The 19124-nt window shown below is 43.5% G+C and overlaps 1 protein-coding gene across 1 annotated transcript in view; it reads right to left on the reverse strand.

The window, feature by feature from the left end:
* The window catches only part of LOC117895721 (frizzled-2), a 96417-nt gene that overhangs the window by 42598 nt on the left and 34695 nt on the right, over window positions 1–19124 (reverse strand). The window contains exons 4-5 of the mRNA XM_034803578.1: window positions 16944–16970; window positions 2015–2077 (exon numbers count right to left, since the gene is read on the reverse strand). The gene's annotated coding sequence lies outside the window, so the exon portion shown is untranslated. The remainder of the gene's footprint in view (window positions 1–2014; window positions 2078–16943; window positions 16971–19124) is intronic.

Consider the following 19124-nt stretch of genomic DNA (forward strand, 5'->3'; position numbering starts at 1 on the left):
GTGCTCTGTATCTTGCTTTTTATCAGCCGCAAAGCTGCGCTGATGCTGAGGGCAGCGAAAAAACGTTTACCAGATGTGGGCAATGCCCCCCTCCCCAGCGACAGATTGCTCATGTTTGTGGCATAAAGGAGAAGAGGGTGTCGTGCCGGCATTGAAGTAACTTGAGAACTCTTTTTGGAGGAACGACTCTGCTGTCCAGGCATTTATTTCATTAGCACAGACAGATTGGGGACCAGGATAAGGAGGGAGAGAGCACCCAGAGCCAACGAGAACCGAGAAATATACATAAGAAAAATCAAGAACAAGACGATGCCTGAACAACGATAAAACTGCGACATGCAACGCCGTTCTCCACAACCTTAACCCTCGACTCCACAGCCACAGTCGCAGCCACAGCCACACAGATTCCATCCAGGCTATGGGCGACCGCTGGGTGACAGAGCGTTTGTAATTTATTTAACTGCAGTTTTTTGTGTGTGTCTGGATTCGATTTCGATATCCGTGGCGGTCGGGTAGGAGAGTGTCCCACTGAATTTGTATACGCACACGACAGATTAATGCGACGCTCAGCCGAGGCAGAGAGAGGGAGAGATGCCAAAGATATGCTGGTACACCGTCTCATGTTCTCTCGTTGCACAGAGACTACACTGTGTTGCAGGTAAAGATGCCTCTCGATAAGCCTGCTGCATGTATCCTTTTGTGTGTGTGTGTGTGTGTGTGTGTGTGTGTGTGTGTGTGGCAGGCGCAGGCGGGGCAAATATAAATATTTATGTGGAAAACAGCAGGCGTTTTGTCAAAATATTTGTGTAAGACGGGAGGAGACAGGAGAAATGACAAGCAGGAACCACAAGACACAGATTTCTGCTTCTACGATTTGTACACCCGATTTTGTTTGTCTTTATCGATGGCTGTGCCGCGTCTGAGATTAAAGATTGAGTCATTCAGTCAGTCAGTCAGTCAGTCAGTAAGGGAAAGGAATTGCCTGATGTACCAGGTGCCAGCTGTAAACCCTTTTGTTTGTTGTGAAAAATTGCTGGCTTAGAGCACATAATCCTTTGGTCTGTAAAGGGTTCTCCCTTAACCGCTTTCTGCATTGCAGCAGCAGCATCTGTCTGTTCTGTTGTGCTTAGGAAATGGTTTCAACTGGGACAATTCCATTTCCCCTCTCTCCCCTTTTCCAGTGTGGCTTAGCAGTAAAGGACCGGCATCATTATCTTTATCCTTATTATGCCAATTTCTTGTGATTTCTCCTGCTCTACAAAATCGTAGCTCATCTTCTAGCCGGTTATTCCTTAGTTCCCTCCCATTCTTAATTTTCTTGTCCATTTTTTGTCCCTGTTTTTCCTCGCGGTCGACTTGCCGCATTATCCTATTTTATTTACTGCTAATGTTGCGCTTTTGACGTCTAAATCGCATTTGGCAGTGATTTTGTTGCTCGTTTTTCTCTAGTTTTGTTGAGTTTGTTGTGTTGTGCTCGTTACACGAGCAGCATAAAACACATCATTAATTTAATACGGAGCCCTAGGACCAACACAGGACACAGCACACACACACACACATACTCGCATTGGAAAAGAAAGGAAAAGTCGAAGGGACTTAAGTGGCAACAGAAAACAGCAAAGAACAAAAATTAATTTAGCTTAATTCGTCCACGAAACTTCAGATACTTGGGATACTCGAGTGCCGCCAGTACGTGTGAGTATTTGTGTGTGAGTGTGTGTGTTGAGTCCTTAAGAGCTCTGCCCTATCCTGGCAGGCCCTGCTCTAGCCTGGCCTGCTTGAATCCTTTAATCCCATTGCCTGCCAGTTTAATTATGTAGTTTATTAGGCGGAAATGAAAAAGCGAAAGCCAAAAGCGGAAACGGAAACCAAGCGACGACCAGAGAGCTCAGGGGTCTTACGAGACTCCATGCACGAGGAGTCACGCTTCCCCACCCCCCATCCCTAACCCCTGAATCATTTAACGCCACTTTGCATATAGACGGGGGAAAAAAAGGTTAAAGATTTTGCTTACCGTCTCAACTGCTGTGTGCCTGCACTCAATAAACCAGACAGAAGTCAAGCGAGTGCCAAGCGCCTGCAAAGAGAGAAACAAAGAAGTGAAAAATTAGCTTAAAAATTGTAAAGAAATCGGGGAAAAGGCTTGAGATTAATGTACATCACATTTAAGAGACTGCTTGAGAGATGTAGATAATTTTTCTCATTATATGCTTATACTTATGTGATTTATTTAGTCTATCAAAAAGAGGCTTAGTACTCCCTTAAGCATACCATTGTAGCTCCTTTTAAGTATCAATGAAGCTAGGCCTCCGATATTCAGTTTATATATTAATTTATCGTAATTTGATCTACTTACTCCCTCAAAAGCTGCATTGATCAAAGAACAAACTATAATTTCTAAGAACTGCATTGACTTATTCCAGCAAACCTTCTTCTTTCAAACTTTACTAAAAGTAAAGGAAAAAGGTTTAGGGTTAAAGGGTTTTCCGTTGCTTTTATTTTTGTTGTTTCAAGGCTGAGTGCTCTGTGCTTTTGGTGCTACAAAAGAAAACAAGAGAATTCTTCTGTATTCTTGGGTTAGGTCCAGTCCATTCAATGGCTGAGATGTCTATGCTCTGGCAATTTTCTGCCTCCGACTCCTAGGCACTAGGAATTTTCGTAAATTGCCCCACAATCAGCATAAATTTTGTCAGCTAGCCCAAATTAGCCTTCCCTTCCACCCGATCCCACCACAGACTGCTCTTCCGTCTCTGCTGCTGCAGCCTTCCTTTGCCTTCGTATTGAAAGGCACAAATTTGTGCTAATGAGTTTTGAAAAAGGGGATTTGTAGGTGACTCCCGCTCCCACTCCCTGCCCTGACGACCTGCTTAATGCTCCTTCGGCCAGCTCCAGCTTCTCGCCTGGCCGGCTAAGCGGGTCACTCGCCTAAAACCCACCTTCGACCTCTCATCTGATACAGCATTCCCCAAGTTAGTCACGTGTGTCGAGACTCGACTCGTAATTGAGTTAAACTTTTCTGGGCCAGGCCCAAAGGCTTCGACGTGTGTTCATAGAGAGGAAAGGGAATCGTTAGGGGCTGGTCGATGGGTGAAAACTCTGTGGAAAGTTTTTAAAGCCCTCTCTCTCTCTCTCTCTTTTACTCGCCCATGCTAACACACACAAAAGTGTTTGCCATATCGAACCCATATCGAAACGTGCCATAGAATTCATCTAACAAATGCTAGCACACATCGCACCAAAGAGAGACTCTCCAAGCGGATGGTAGGTGGCCGTTTATGCGGCATGCAACATCATGATATGAGCAATAACAAATAAAGCTCGAGTTTATATGCAACCATATGGATTTGTGGCATAATCAGGGGAATCAGATCTGATTTTTGTACATTTTTGCTTCAAACTTCAAAACAAAAATCAGGAAAACATATTCCCGAGCTGCTTAACGCATAAACCTCGCTGCCCAGCCGATTGCATTTTGGGATATGTATTTTTTGTGATTTTTAGATGGGTAATCCAAATATGGCAAGTGCCATGGCCGCTCGCTCGGTCCCAATGGTCTGGAGTGCCAAAGCACTAGACACCCGCACACAATGGAAAGTGCATTTACATTTCGGTGGAGGGGGCGGGAGTTGGCAGCAGCAGCCAGCTAGGCAGCCAGGCAGCCAGCTATCCAGCAGGCAGGCGCACTTCAAATGTTATTGAAATATTTATAAGTTAGACTGGAATCGATGGAGAGACCGACCTCAACACTTACAGCAATCAAATGCACACAATAAAACATTTTCAATAACTCTTTCGTTGGCTGCGACTGAGACCATTAAGGATTGAATAAACCCCCACAACGAAAAAGCCTCCCAAAAACCCTAACCCCCCGCCCCGTTGCCCCACCACACAGCAGCAGTTTTTGGAGAGGGGCACATGCTGTGCAGGGACTCCGCTCTCTATTGTAAGTGTCTATGTGTCCCACTGTGCCCAAACGCCCGCCCAATGCGTTTTGTTTTCTCTTATTTGGGATGCAATGTAGCCTACAGACTAGGTGCCCACACAGCGAGAAACGAAGGAGAGTTTCAGTTAGTTTTGTTCAAAATTGTAGTTACTATAAAGAGAGAATATGGCAATGAATAGCAAAATGAGCAAACATCTCAAGAGGAGTTTTCGAGGGCTTCGACGCTCAATTTTCGGTATCAGGCACTCCGTGCCTACAGTTCCCAGGGAGTGCATTACATCCACAGCTTTAGGTTAAGAAGGTTCTGGTTAGCAGGTTTATGCTTCAACTTGATATCTGCAGGCATTCTTCGAGTTCATCTACTCCCCAGTCTTCTGCTCAATCCTCACCTTTGGAACTTGCTCGCCTACAGACTTGGCAGCTTTTGGTTTCAGCTGAAGGTTCTCGTAATTTCGAATTTTCTTTGAGTGTAGCTGGCAGTACCATTGAGGCATAGCCAGAGAGCTGCTGCCGGCTCTTCAAGTGGCTATCAATCGTTGCCCTTGCAGTTTCGGGTTTGGCTTCTCTTGATTCTTTTTCTGTTTTGTGTGTGGATTCTCCTACCAACTGTTGATGGAATTATTTGCAGTTGGAAAATAGGAGAAAAAATCTGATTCTTTTCGGGGATTTATATTTTTAGTTTTTCCTGCGCCTCACACACACAAACGCACACACACAAGTGCTTTTCCCCCATATGAATATAGACGAGCGTTTGATTGCTTTGGAAACGTGCAACTTTACCCTGGTCTCTGGCCATATCCTTCGCGCCTATCTCTGTATCTGTGTATCTCTCTTTGGTAAATTACTAACGAGTTTCCCCGCTTTTCTGGGGAGCGGTTTGAGGGTTGAGGGTTGGGTCTTTGGTTGCAAAAAAATGAAATGCAAGTCACGTACTGAGCGATGGATAGAGGGGGGCTGGGAGCGCGACATCAGCAAGGACATTGTCAAACACAAAGCTCGCCGCCGACGCCGCCATTGCCGCATGTCCTAGGTCCTGCCTTCGTTCCTTCGTCACTCAACGCCTGTGTGTTGTCTGTCAACAACCCGTACCCCGGTCCCATCACATACCCCGCTGCTCACACTCTCAGAGAGCCCCTTCCCGCCCCCACCGTCCAAAACGCAAATTGCGCAAATCCTTTTAAAGGAAAATGCAAAGCAAATGCCGCCATCGCTGCCATCTACGCGCTTCTTACACTCCTTGACACTCATCCCATCCCCCACACCACCCCACTCTATGGGCCATGTTTAAATACGCAAACAGCCGACAGAAGCTACGTGCTTGGAAAATAATTTAAAAGCTCAAAAGGTGAGCAAAAGCAATGCACATAGGCACGTCCTACGTCCTGCCAAAACAACAAAGGCTCTGGGATAAAAAATTGTATACATACAAATAGATTGTTTATGCTGGAGATTGATAGACAATGGGCATACCCTGGGGAGGAGCAGTTCGGGCTGCAGCATAGAGAGCTACTAGATGTAGATGGGAGGCGCCTTCTGCTGCTCAAAGTAAATTCCTGACATTCTGCAAATGTTTCCTAGGTCATGTCATATATTTTCTGTAGACACATCCAAAGAGATTGATGCACAATGGGTATACCCTGTGCCACCAATGAATGCTGTAGATTTTAGCGAACATTTTCTAGCAGGAATATTCCTAATGTAACTCCGAAAACATTATTTTCATTACAGGGTACCCCCCATAAAATGGCGTAAACAAGCAACCTCCGAGCCCCTGCTTCAACTCGAAACTCAGCTTTTGCTTTCTTTTCCGCAGTCGGGAGTTTTGTCTCTTTCTTTTCGCTCGCCGCAGTTTTTCTTTTCTTTTCCTTTCCTTTCTTTCCAGCTCGTGTGTTTGTTTTAAAAATTTATGAAAATTTGTTTTTCCCCAAAGGAAGTGCCGGCAAAACATCAAAAGGCACCAACTGCAATCGTGAGGAGAGGCAGCTCTGGGGCGAGCTCTGAAAGTGGTAGGAGGGAGGAGCAATCCGGTGGAGCAATCATCTGGGCAATTTGCATTTTCAATTTGCAACAACAAACAAGCAAAGGAAACCACACAAAACTCCGCCTTAAATGCGACCTAACGAAGCAATAATCAATTATCAATAAATTTTCCACCTCACCCTCCGCCCCCCTAAAAACCAGAAAGGAATCATCGCCCAGGGAAAGCTTTTCGGTGGCGGGAATGGCGGCGGCGGTGGCTGGAATCAGCGGCACACTGATTAAGGATATGGAATGGCGGAAAGTGGCTCCTTGTCTTTTCTTTGAATTTTATCTACGTTGTCGAACTGCCGAACCGAAAGTCGAAGACATCTTCGATGGTCTTTATGTAGAGGCTGGCTGTCGAGTGGGGAATACGTAAATTTGCCAGCCAGTCAGCCACGCAGATCCTTGGATTGGCCGTGTGGTCTGGTCCAGGACTTCCTTGTAGTCTCACGCCCTTTCCTTTCTGTGCTTTAATGACATTTTAAGCACACAGAAGCTCATTCCACATGGCAAGACAGGCAGCAACGCAGCAACGGAACTAATGAAACATGTTTATGCGAGCCAGAGAAGTTGTGACGCTTTTTGTTATGGTCACTGGTCACTTTTGGAAGAATCAAATATTTAAAACCAAATTTAAATAGTAACATCAAATAGTAACACTAATACATAGTAAAATGTGGAAAAGGAGCTGTTTAATATTACTAATAAATTTGTTAAAAAAAAAAAAAACTAAGATAAAATATTTTTTAATACAATTTGAATTAATTGCAAACTAATACAACATAAAACATTTTGGCCAAAGTTTTTATAATTTGTTTTATAAAAAAAGTTTAAAAAGAACATTTTAATGTCAAACAATTTCCCCAAATAAAATAAACAACTAAATGAAATAAATAAGCTAAATAAAATGTATGTCTATGTTCGTGTTCTTCTCTATTCATGATTTATGAGCACGCATAAACGCGAGCAGGCAAATGCAGATGACGACAGATAACGACTTCGAGACACCTTAACACCTTGTCGCGCAAAAACAGCGAAGAGGAGTGGAAGAAGGAAGAAAAGAGAGAGAACAAGAGGTGGAAGAGCAGTAGAACAGTGGGAGGTAGAGAGATGAAACAGAGAGGGAGAGTGGCAGGAGCATGCAAGGAAAGATTGTGGATGGGTGGGTGGATGGCCCTTGAGCAGGTATTCCGCCTTCATCTCCTGTTATTGGTATCCCTGTGCATATCCTGTGTGCTTTTACCCGTTTTATCCTTGACTGCATTTTGGCGGCACTTGCTTTCTGTTATCCCTACCACCTCTCCTTGCCGCTCCCCCGCCCTTCCAACCAGATTTTCCACTGTCTTCACTGCGCACGCTGTGTGTGTCCTGTGTCCCACACTGGTCCTTCGCTTGGCTCTTTTGCAAATTACTTTGCAAAAATGAAGAGACAGCCGCCACTGCCACTGCCACTCTGCCCTCCCACCTGCAACATTTGCAGGATATGCGCAAACACTTGGCAGCGTAGGAGACGGTAGAGGAACTGGGTGTTGGGAGCTGGGAGCTAGGAGCCAAGGACCAAGGACTTGGCTGCAAATATCTATCCAGAGAGCCTTGCAGCCTGTCGTCGAGTGTTTGCCATTGCCCGCTGGCATTAGAGAAATGGCGACGTTTGCTCCTCGCTGCCTCTTGCTGCAGCTTCTTGATATCCTGCGTGGCTGGGAGAACGGTGTGGGTGGTGGGATGGTGGGCCACTGGGTATTGGGTCCTGGCTTCATTTCTCAGCTGTCTGCTGGCTGTCTGTTTGCTGCCAGGCAAAAAGTCCGCACCATCCACAGGCAAAACAGCAACGTAATCACCTTTTGCAATTAATTTAAGTGGATTTAGTGTGCACGACGCTCGCTCGAGCTTTTGCGTATTTGCCTCTCACTCTATCTATTCATCCCTCTCTTTCTTTCTGTGTGTGTGTGTGTGTGTGTGTGTGTGCCACCATCGCTTCAGCCTGTGTGGCCATATTATCGCCTTTGGTTGAAAAATGGCCGACTAAAGGTGTTGATGAGCTGCTGCTGCTGCTGTTCAGCTTTTGGCAAATGACTTTGAAAAGGGGGACAGTCCCCCGCAGACAGGGCTTTAGATTAGGTCTGCAACAGTGTAAGTGTTGGTGTGTGCCTGTGTGTGTGTGTGTGTTGCAAGTTTAAGTTCTGGCAGGTAACGTGCTTCTAGTAGATTACACAGCACCAGGAATTTTAATGCATAGCCAAAAACTATTGCCTGGCGGTTTTCTTGTGGGAGCGCCAGAGATTAATGAATTCTGCTTGCAATTTATATTTAAAACTATTTTTGTGAGTAAATATGCAGGAAAATGTTGTCTGGTAATTACTGGAATCCCAAAAGGGAGATACACAAAGGGCATGGCCAACCATAGCATGGTTGGGGGGAAAATAATGAAAGGAAGTTGGAGGGATTTTATTGACTCTGTGAGGGTAGAGGTCTCTGCTTCATTTGCCTTTGGGAGATGGTCGCGAGAGTAACAGTACCCACAGAGTTTAGACTTGACTTCGATTTCAAAATGAATACCAATAGATTGGCTCCAAGAGTGGGCATCATTCTTTTTACCACAGATGCAAGTGGAATCTGGTGGTAGACCTTTTTTTCAGAAAGATGACTTAATCAAATCTTTCTTTTCCACAACTCAAATTCATAATATTCTGATTAATCTTTATGCATTCAAGAACTTTCCTCTACACATTTCAAACCAACAAAACTTCCCTTTCAAAGTTTTCTTTGAGTTGGTCAAACGATTATCCCCCGACAACTAAAAAAAAGAAGCCATCAATCGTTTATACCCAAGAGACTCTAATCAATAGAGAAATCTTCCCCAACGACAACAGCGATGTCTCTTTCCATGGAAAGATTAGAGCCCTGGAATGTATTTCAAAGTTCTGTTTATTTACAAAACTCTTTGGCTTTGCATTTTCCGGGAAAATCCTATTGAAAGTATTTGGTTCGTGTGCTGCTTCCATTTCCATTCCCAACTCCGAATCAGGTTCGTGTTGTCTCTCTTTTTATGTGCAGTAGAAATTCACATAGTTTATATTGACTGGAAAATAAATACAAATAAATCAACAGAAATTGCTCGACGGTTGCTCATACGACGCGATGTCTCCCCACCTACTGACTGGGGAAAAACTACAGCACTTTGTTGTTTGCTTTAAATGTTTACACACTGCATTTTCACAGCATCTTTCGTGGAAATTCTCAATTGTTGCATGAAGTCAGCACCGCTTCAATGTGGATGTGGGTGGATAGATGGAAGAGAGGGCGCTGCCTGTTTGTGTGCTTTTGCTGGCGTTAATCATTATTTAAATTTTTGATTTGTTCGTGATGTTTTAATGAGCTACCAAAGGGACAAAGGGGAGAGTTTGTGTTTACTTCATTACGCATGCAGTTGCGTCCCCACAGACTGCAACTCTCCGTGGCTCTAAACGAAATTAACATAAATTTTTATGAGCTGTTTAATTTTTTGTCTTGTGCTAAAGTTTCATTAAACAAAGGCACGACTCAGCAGCGGCAGCAGCAGCACCAGCAACATCAGAGGCAGAAGAAGAGTTCAACTAATGAGAGTTTCCTCATACCACTTGTCAAGTGGAAAATGCCATTGCCCGGTTGGGGGGCGGACTCTTCTCTGCCTCTTCTTGGCTCTAAACTGTTGCCACTTGAGGCACAGGGCCATTGGCCATTCATCAATTTGCTGGAAGCCAATGCCAATTCAATGATGCAGACAGTTCGGAAAAAAAAGAAAAAATAAATATCCTTTCTTGCCTTTCGTTGCCTTCCATCCTTCATCGTCATGGCTCATGCTTCATGTTTGTATCTATCGGTATGTGTCGGTCTCCTGGAGACTGCGAATAAACTCCCATGACATGTGAGTTGGCTTCTTTCTCCTTTCACCTTTCTCTTTCCACATTGCTACTCCACTATTTGCTCGATTTGTGGGAGTTGCTGGGTAGTTTTTTTCTCTCTTTACTTTTTTATTGGTGGAGTGTCCTAATGGCTAGACTAGTTTTTCCATGTGTGGCAGCTGCTGCTGCTGCTGCTGCTAAGTTGAGAAATTGAGATGAGAGATTTATGGGGGGCTTTGGCTAGTGCAGAAAAATGCAGTCTCAAATGATTTTGTTTTGGGGCTGATGGCAGATGGAAAGAAAGATGTGCAGTTTTTTCTGCCGTCTGATTCATTGGATTTCTTTGAGTTTTTCTGTATGAAGAAGGGACATGTAAATGGGGGTCTCTCTTTGCTTTGTTTTGTTCTTGATCTTGCAGGACGGTGAAAGCTTTTCTAAGTTGCTTTCTTTGAAGAATTTTAACTGCTTTTCTCATGATATCTCTCTCTGTTCGTAGTCGCATTGCGAAATCCCTGATTGCCCATTGCACAAGCGTTGTCTAATTTGCTCATTTCAATTTCATTAAGTTGCCAGCACTGTTTGCATACCAAACACAGTCAGCTGGAGCGGTGTACAGAGACAGAACTAGCGGGTGGGCATGGGAAACAGTTAAACAGCTCTGCCCGCTGGGGGCACTGTAGCCAAAGGATGATTGCAAACGATGTAGACGATGATGCTGATGACTTTGTGCATCTCCTTCCTCCCTGCGATGTTGGCCAATACCAACAGCAACACAAAAGAGGTAAACGAGCGAGACAGGGGTGGCAGCAGGGGCACGGGCTAAGGCAAGCTTCTGGCAATATCTCTGATAGCGAGACAATAGGCAAAACACACGAAAGGCGGCTGACTGCATAGTTAACTAAGCCAAAGGATGTGGCAGCAGTCAGGCTGCTGAGCTGGTCTGGGCTCCTGCTACTAGCCAAGGGCCCTCGCCAGCTATCGCTCTGTCCATACATATTTACCAAAAAGTGAGACACAGTCCGAGCTAGGGCTCCAGCTCCATAGCTCCACAGCCCAAGAGCAAACACAAACACAGGCAAAACTCCAAACGATTCCCCAGTAAACCCAGAAGTAACCGCAGAAGCAGAATCAGAATCAGCAGAGAAGCTGCTGCTGCTGCTGCTGCTGCTGCAACACAGCCTAAACGCTGTTGATACATTGCGCAAAGTTGGCAACCAAATATTGTTGCAAGCAGATACAAAACAAGTCCGCTGGACAGCGGCACCGGCGGTACAGTGGTGCACGAAGCTTGAAGTACGAGTGTTCCAGGGAATGGCTACAATTTCTGTTTGTTCTTAAGCCTGAAATTCCACCAAAATGGGGCACCTTTGTAGTCCACTTACATGTTTATTTATGCTTATTTAAATTCTTTCTCTCTTCAATTTCTTTAATGCTAATTTCGGCAAACTTTTGTAAGACAAGTCATAAGATTGTCTCCAGTAAATTTGTAAACAAAAATTAAAAGCACATACATGAAAATACAGATAACTGTAAGGCTATTTTGCCAGCTGCTCCCGTTACTCCTTGCTTATCTCTATTTCTCCACTCCATTTCGTAGCTCTTCCCACTCACTCGCACAACACACAGCACACACTCTGGTGATCGAGTTCTTCTGCTTTGAGGTATTCCGAGTTCTTCTGTAATTTGCGACGTGCCGAGAGATCATTTGTTTACCTTAACTTTTACGGTTGTTCGCAAATCAACATTTGAACCACTGTGGTTAGAGAAGACCAAACACACATAAATGTATGTGTGAGTAAGAGAGAGAGAGAGAGAGAGATGTATGGTGGATTGGAGGGACGGCATTGCGGGGCTTTAGGTAATTGGCCAAGGTGCTCAGGGTCCAAGCGCTCTGTTCGCTCTCCCTTCAGTCCTCAACCTCTGATCAGCCCTGCCAGCGCAGTTGCCACCTGAAGAGCAGGCAGGACAGGGACTCCCTGGCTGTCTCTCTCTCTCTCCCTCTAGCTATCGCTGGCTTTGCATCTCGAGACGAGTTTTGCCAAGCAATAATTTTATTTTTAGTCGTCGCATCTTTCCATCCAGCAGCAGCAGCAGCCGGAGCAGCAAGCATCCAGCAGTTATCCTCCGCAGGCTTGTTGTTGCCTGCCCCCTCCCGCCCTGTACTTATAACGACTTGCCGCTTGTGTTATTATCTTGGGGCATAAATTTAATGGCCAATATTCACAGCTCCACCCACTGTTGAAAATATATTCGAGGTACAGCAGAAACAGAGAGCGAGGAGAGGGGGCTGAAAAAATGAAATTATTTGCGGTCAAAGGAAGCGGTAAAAAGAAGAAGGAAGGTAGAGGAATCCGGTTAGGGGTTACGGGTTACCGACGCTCGCAACGCGGGCCCTATAAATAATGATTTAGTTATGGGGGGGAATGCTTACGGCATTCCCATGTAAATTGATTTGAAGAAGCTTCCCTAAAGGGTTGAGACCAACCGTGAAACATGGGGACATTTGTCACAGTTTGCTGATGGATGCCTTGGCGCCTTTCCACACCAACACCAACACCAACAGCAACAGAAAGATACAAAACATATTTTTAGTAGCCTCGTTGTCGGTGTTGGGGTTTTGCGAAATCAGCAAATGGGTTTGCCATATGCCATATAAGGTTCGTACAACAGCTTGGGGACTGGCCTGAAGCCGAAAACAAGTTTCCATTTGCAGGCGGTTTTTTTTCCTCTGAGCTATTAGAGCCGCTTGGGTGTCAACCTAAGCAGTTTTTTTGTTTTATTTGTTTTGTTTCGTATTCAGATTTCGAGCAACAACAAATTTGTTGCTATTGACAGTTGAAATTGCTTACAAGTGGCAGACAATCTACAGACAGCATCCCCACCAGCAACAGTTGCTTCTCTGGGTCTCTCTCTCTGCGTAGCAGTAGATTTCTTCCCATTGTATAAAGTTGTTAAAATCCGCGACAAGTGCCGCTTGAACTTGGCGTTTTGGAAAGACACCGCACAGAATTGGTAGAGAGAGTCTCAAAAGACACGAACCCATATACAATGTTGAATGTTGGATGATGTTTTGAAGATTTATGCCACTCGAAAGCGTCAGCTGTGAAAAAAACAACCTCAAGGGGCTGTAAGTACTACAAAACAGTGCAAACTTTAAAGGAATAGTTATGGTATATAGAAATATTCTTTTTATCCGAAAACCTAACACTTTTCCAGGGTATCGCCTCTTTGAATCTTTTCATTTTGCTAAATATCACCCATAGGCAGTCTTCACTGTGTCTAAAGCACTTGATGACAACGTTTTTGCCAAAAGCGCTTGCCTTGAGCTAAAAAAAATATAAAAATTTTCCATACTCCAACTTCAAATGCAAAAAAAATATCAAAACGAGGCTGTAGATACCCTTTTTGATACATTTTATTGGTGCAGATCAAGAACAAACACAATTTTTAAGCTTTATTTCCGATTTTAAAAGGCTATAAGCAAAGTCAGAATATGTGCTGAAGAGGCAGAGGGATCAGCCTGAAAGAACAGCCAGAGTGGCACTGAAATGTAGAGAGCAACCACAAGGACACAACACACACTTGAAGCTGCTCCAACAACACGTGGCCATAAACTGTCGATGGGGCAAAAACAATTTGGCTTATAGATTCGTCAGGAGGCAGGGAGCGCAGGAAGGCGCTCTTGAAATGGAGGATCATGGAGGAGCCAGGCCCTGGGTCGTTGTCATATTTTATGCCCCCAAAATAGTTAAACGAATGCACAAACACACATACACATAAAAACCAGCTGGAAAATTGCTTGTAAAACATTTTTGTGTGTGTCCCAATGTCACGGCAAAGTGGTGGACCGGAGGGCCAGAGCGGAAAGGGCGGTGGTGGCCGGGGCAGAGCGGTACACATTTATAGCAAATCTCTGGGGCTCCTTCACACATTCCCATAAATCACAAAAAAGTATTTCCCATTTTTTCCCTCCCGCTCTTCCCTTTTTTTTTGGCCATATTAATGCGCCTACACACACACACACACACATCTGGGTCTTTAGAATGGAAAGGAGGAGGGGATTGGGGCATGTGGCAATGTAGGACTCTGGCATGTGGCGGGTTTAGGTATGGAGAAGGGGGATATTTGGTATACGGCTGACAGCCTATTTGCGCCTCAAGCGCCCTAACTTGGCTCCTGCCAGTCGCTGACTTCGTTTTTCTCAGCTATTTATGATTTTCGCGCTACAATTTCTTTTCTTTTCGACAAATACCCTTTACAAAATAGAGTTTAATGAACTAAACGAGAACTCAAAACGTTAAATATTAAAGATATTGCTGAAACTTAGATCCTTTTTCAACTAATCTCTTTCTTTCCCAGTGTGGCTTGGCAGTAAACTTTGAATTTTCATGTACAGCACCTCTTTCATCTCTCTCTGCCCATCGTTGGCGCTCTCCCAGCGCGTTTTCTACACGTATTTTTATTTGCATTTTCCCCCATCCGCAGTCTGTTTATTTAGCTGATGCCTCCTGGAGGATCCAGAGGACGACACGAGGCATTTTTTCCATCATATTTTCGGTGGAAATGAAGGGGCCTGAGCTGGGGAACACAGTTACGGCAACCCGTTTGCAGACTCGCGAATGTTGAACAAATGTGTGACATTTTTGTGCGGTGGCATGGAATGAATCGCGGATGGGGGCAGGGTGGATGCGGAGGGGTCGTCTCTGGTCCGCTGCTCTGTCTGTCTGTTTGCTCTCTGCACACACGCGTTCGGAATTGATTTTTATGCTGTGATTATATTTCCGAAAAGGTTGACGATGAGCCCGGGATCTGAGGAGGAGGATGCCAATGTGAATGGGGCATATATGGGGGCCTCGGCCCCCCCCTTCTTGTTTGTTTATCTCTGCAACAATGAAGTGTCGCCGCCCCAGAGTCGAGAGCGAGAGAACACGCTTGAAAAAATATAAATTAAATTATGCGTTCATGTTGTTTTAATGGCTCTCTGCACCCCCTACAGATAGGTGGAGAGGGCGAGGCAGGGACTTTAAACGAGGGATTCAAGGGGCAGACAGATGCTGATAGTATCATATGATGCGTCGTCCCTCCAAACACACACAGTATTTTCTGCCTCTTTTTTATATGCCTCATGTTTAACGATCGGAAGTTATATTCATAAAAATATGTCAATGAATTGTGAATTATTTATGGGGCGGCATGAATGTCAGCCCAATAAATAAATAACCAGTAAGAGCATGTGGCCAGAAATTAGACGAACGTGTGATGCCCTCGTATGAGCAGGAAGTGCAAAAACTATCTGCCAAGTCAAGTAAATCAATGGGAGTTCAAGTGTCAACATTTGCGCTTTAAAAGTGAGTCTGGAGGCTGGAAAAATCTAAGTCTAAATCTAAATTTAAGTCTGCTTTATGTCTTAACAAGGCTATCAAAAATATTCTACAGTTTAATTGATTTAGGACTTGTAAAACAGGTGTTCATATTGCCAAAACCACAACTTGTGTGCGTTCCAGCTGTATTAATGCTTCGAACTTCACCAGAAATTGCAAACAAATTCCTAATGATTCAGCTTATTCGGTTCTCTTTTTCACTCGTTTATTTCTGGGTTATCCCATACTGAAATGTTGTAGAATTCATTAGAAACATACTCATACGAGAGTGCACTCGAAATAAAAAACCATAAAAATCTCTGGTTGTTGAAGAGCTCTATGCATAAATTGGATTTGCTTGCACAAGACATGAGGGGCACACAAGGCCTTGGACTCAAAAACGCAGCCACAAAAATTTCGTATAATAACAAAAAATTGAAACCGAAACCAAAACTTAATTGCAATTAAAGTCGAGTTCTGAAGTGGGAGAACGGAGAACGTAACTCAAACGGATTGAAATGAACACCTTCAATTAAATTGAGTTTTTGCGTCGAGTTGACCTACTTTATGCCACACAGAACACACCCATAAGACCCACTCCTCCTCCCCCTATGGCCAGCAGAAGGAGAGTCAGCGACCCGTTTCCGATTCCTGGGGCCGGACGTCACTCTCCTCAGCCAACTGCCACACAAAGTGTTGGCCAAAGGCTAAAATTTCCAGCGACAATTAGAAAATTTGCAAATTACATAAAACGATGGACACGGTTGTCAGGTGGCATGTGGCAGAGGACAGCGACAGGTTTCGCTCAGAAAACCGGAGGAAAAGAGAGAAAAGCAAAAGGTGCCGAGCAGGAAATTTTAATGAAAAGAAAAATGCAGAGTGGGAAAAAGTGGAGAGCCAACTTGTTGTCCAGACAACATACAGAAGGGGAGTAAAGGGGACGAGGGCAGAAATATAGACAGACTCTGGACTGGAAGTGGCCCGAAGACTGGTCAGGTCTCCCTACCTTCTTTTCAGCGGGTGTTAAGTTGGTAATTTTATGCCTGAGTTAACTTTTAATTTGTGTAAATGATTTTGTGGATTTTATGCGCATCATTAAAATGGTAAGAGAGAAAATGCAAAGCCCCAAAGCCAAAGAGGGGAATATGCCATGGGATACGTGTGTGTGTATATTGTGATGTATGCGAGAGATCTACATAGCTGAATGCCTTTTGCCATTGGTCGGGGATTGACAGATAGACAGACGCCTAATGCTTCTTGATTTGTGGGTCAGTCTCATAACGCAGGGAATATCCCACAAAAGAGAGAGCAGGCCAGCCGATGGTTCCATAAAATTCAAAGTTTTGTTATTTTGAGAAAAAGATTCAATCAACTGAATGGAGGAGGTTTCTTTTCATTGTTTTTACATAAATCCATAGCATACCATTTATAAGGCAATAAATAAGACATCAGAAAGCGTTCCGCTCCACTTTCAATGTATCAATTTTATCCAAAATTCCACAAATGTCACTTCAACTTAAAGTTTTGTGGCGCAAAAGTTGACAAAAACTCTACAAAAATGTATCTAAATGATGAATTTATTTAAAAACAAACAAAATAAATAATAGGCAAATAAATCTGTTGACATTGAACTTTTTTTCTCATTTCATGCTAAAACAAATAGATTTTTGCACATGATTGTTTAACCGAGAGTTTTATTGACATCAAATGTATTTGAAAATATTTTTGTTTACTTACAGATTGAAATATTTGATGGTTAAATGCCTGGAATTAAAGAGAAAAACCATTTTGTTATTATTTAAGAAATAAAAGGGTTCAATTATAAATTATTGTGGTTAAAAAGTAATAGCTCTTCCATACAAAAATTCAGCCAAATTGGCATTGTATCGTTTTTTCTGAGGGCGTTTAAAAAATTGCAAATGCACTCCCACAAGTCAGCACACAAAATCCGGTTGCTCTAGCTTTTATATCCACTGAGATCTTAGCATTCTTGGCATACCTCTTTTTGATTACAGGGTATCTGTTGAATGTACCACACATTATGCAATCTGAATGCCTGGAATGTCTTATTGATGACATTACAAATTACACATACGCCCTGTTGACCCACCAAACTGGTGTGGGGGCAAAGTCATTTGGCACGATGCTCATTTGAATTTAACACTTTTATACCACCCAAAATTCCTTCCCCTCCGTTGTCGCTGCGGCTCGTAAAAACTACAACAAAAACAAACTTTTTTGGCGCCGCACATTATTAAAATTTCTTTATGACAAGCGAAGAGAGGCAGAGCGGGAGAACCAGAGGGGGCGAGAGGCGAGGCAGCGCCAGAGTCGAGAGTCAAGAGTTGAGTGGGGTGGAGTGGAGTGGAGTGGAGGAAGCAGCTCTGGAGAGCCACAACCGACAACGACAACGTCGACAAAAGGCATAAAAACTGGTAACAAAATATTTGGCTATACAGAAATTTGTTTTGGTCTTTAGTTTTAGCATAAATTAACATAAGATTTATGGCCACACAGTCCACTTGAAAATGAGACGAAAACTAGAGAGGAAGGAGGCGCAGCAGCACAGTCATAAAGTTGCAAGTGAATGAAAAAAGTTTTTGCTTTTTAAAGGAAAACCCAGGCGCCACAGCAGCAGGAGTGAAGGATGAGTCTCTCTGCCTTTTCTTTTGTGGAATTTAAGGCGGCAGACACGTGTTTGGCATAAGCAACAAGAACCTACTGCGAAAATACTCTCGTGGTGGAAGATAAAAACTTCAAGATCAACTGGAAAACTCTTTTCTTTTTGTGTCTTGTTTAAGTTGTCAACTTTGCAGCCGTCTGGGCAGCGTGTCTCTCACTCTTCCTCAGGTCTCTGGTAATGAGATTTATCAAAAACAAAAACAAAAAAGAAACAAGGGAAACAATCAAGGAGCGTAACGAAAACTTGTTTTTAATTAAAAGACATTTCGATGCGTTCCGTTTAATGTCAGAGTATCCGAAAACAATGAACATTTAAGGGGCATGTGGGATTCGATTCGTTCAATTGCCAATTCGATTTGAATATTTAAAAGTGCATAAATAACTGACAGTTAAATGTTGCCTGCTGATTCGGGTAGGTTGATTTTAATCATCATAAATGATTTGTGCGAGAGTTAATTGATGTGCGGCGGGTGGGGGATGTACAATTATGAAATGCAATTAACATTATGGCTGATGTCTGTGTGTGATATGGATACTACGGAGAGAGAGCGTCGAGGCGGAAATGAAGACTCATCCTCCAAGGAATGTAGAAATATTTAAATTAAAGGGTAAATATTTAAGTTTTTTCTTTGGGGACACCTATAAAATTCCAGATTTAATGGTTAAAGAAAAGCTTAAGCAACCAAAATACATAACAAATCTCTGTAAAACTTTCTTATAACTGGTCATAATCCTTTCTTTCTTCAATGGCTCACAATGTGCATTGTTATTCTTAGCTTAGAGTAAGCAGAATCATCACGAATCATCATCAAGTCTAAGACATAAAGACTTCTGCTAACCATTTTTCCTTATTAGTAGTTCTCCTGGCTAACATTCATGCCCATCCCTACCTCCTTGCATTTTCATTGCACTTCTAAGCCATCCGAAAAGGGTTCCGCCGCACAGCCACACGCTCTCGATATTATTTCTCGCGGAAGTCACGTAGTCGTTGAACAATTTGAAAATGAGTTTTGTCGGTTTTACACACCACATATTTCTCTTGTTCTGGAACGGCTCTGTGCTCTGTTCCCTGTTCTCCGTTCTGTGTGCTGTGTGTCGGTTCTGTTCGGTTGCGGTCAATGGAAAAGGCAGCCCAGGAATTGAGCAATTCGCACGTTTGCCTTGCAGTCTCGCAGAAACAAAGTAAAACAAAGAGATTTGTACGCGGTGTACGGGCGGAATACAAGACGAATAATT

Source organism: Drosophila subobscura, chromosome J (assembly GCF_008121235.1).
Source record: "Drosophila subobscura isolate 14011-0131.10 chromosome J, UCBerk_Dsub_1.0, whole genome shotgun sequence".
Lineage (NCBI taxonomy): Eukaryota > Metazoa > Arthropoda > Insecta > Diptera > Drosophilidae > Drosophila > Drosophila subobscura.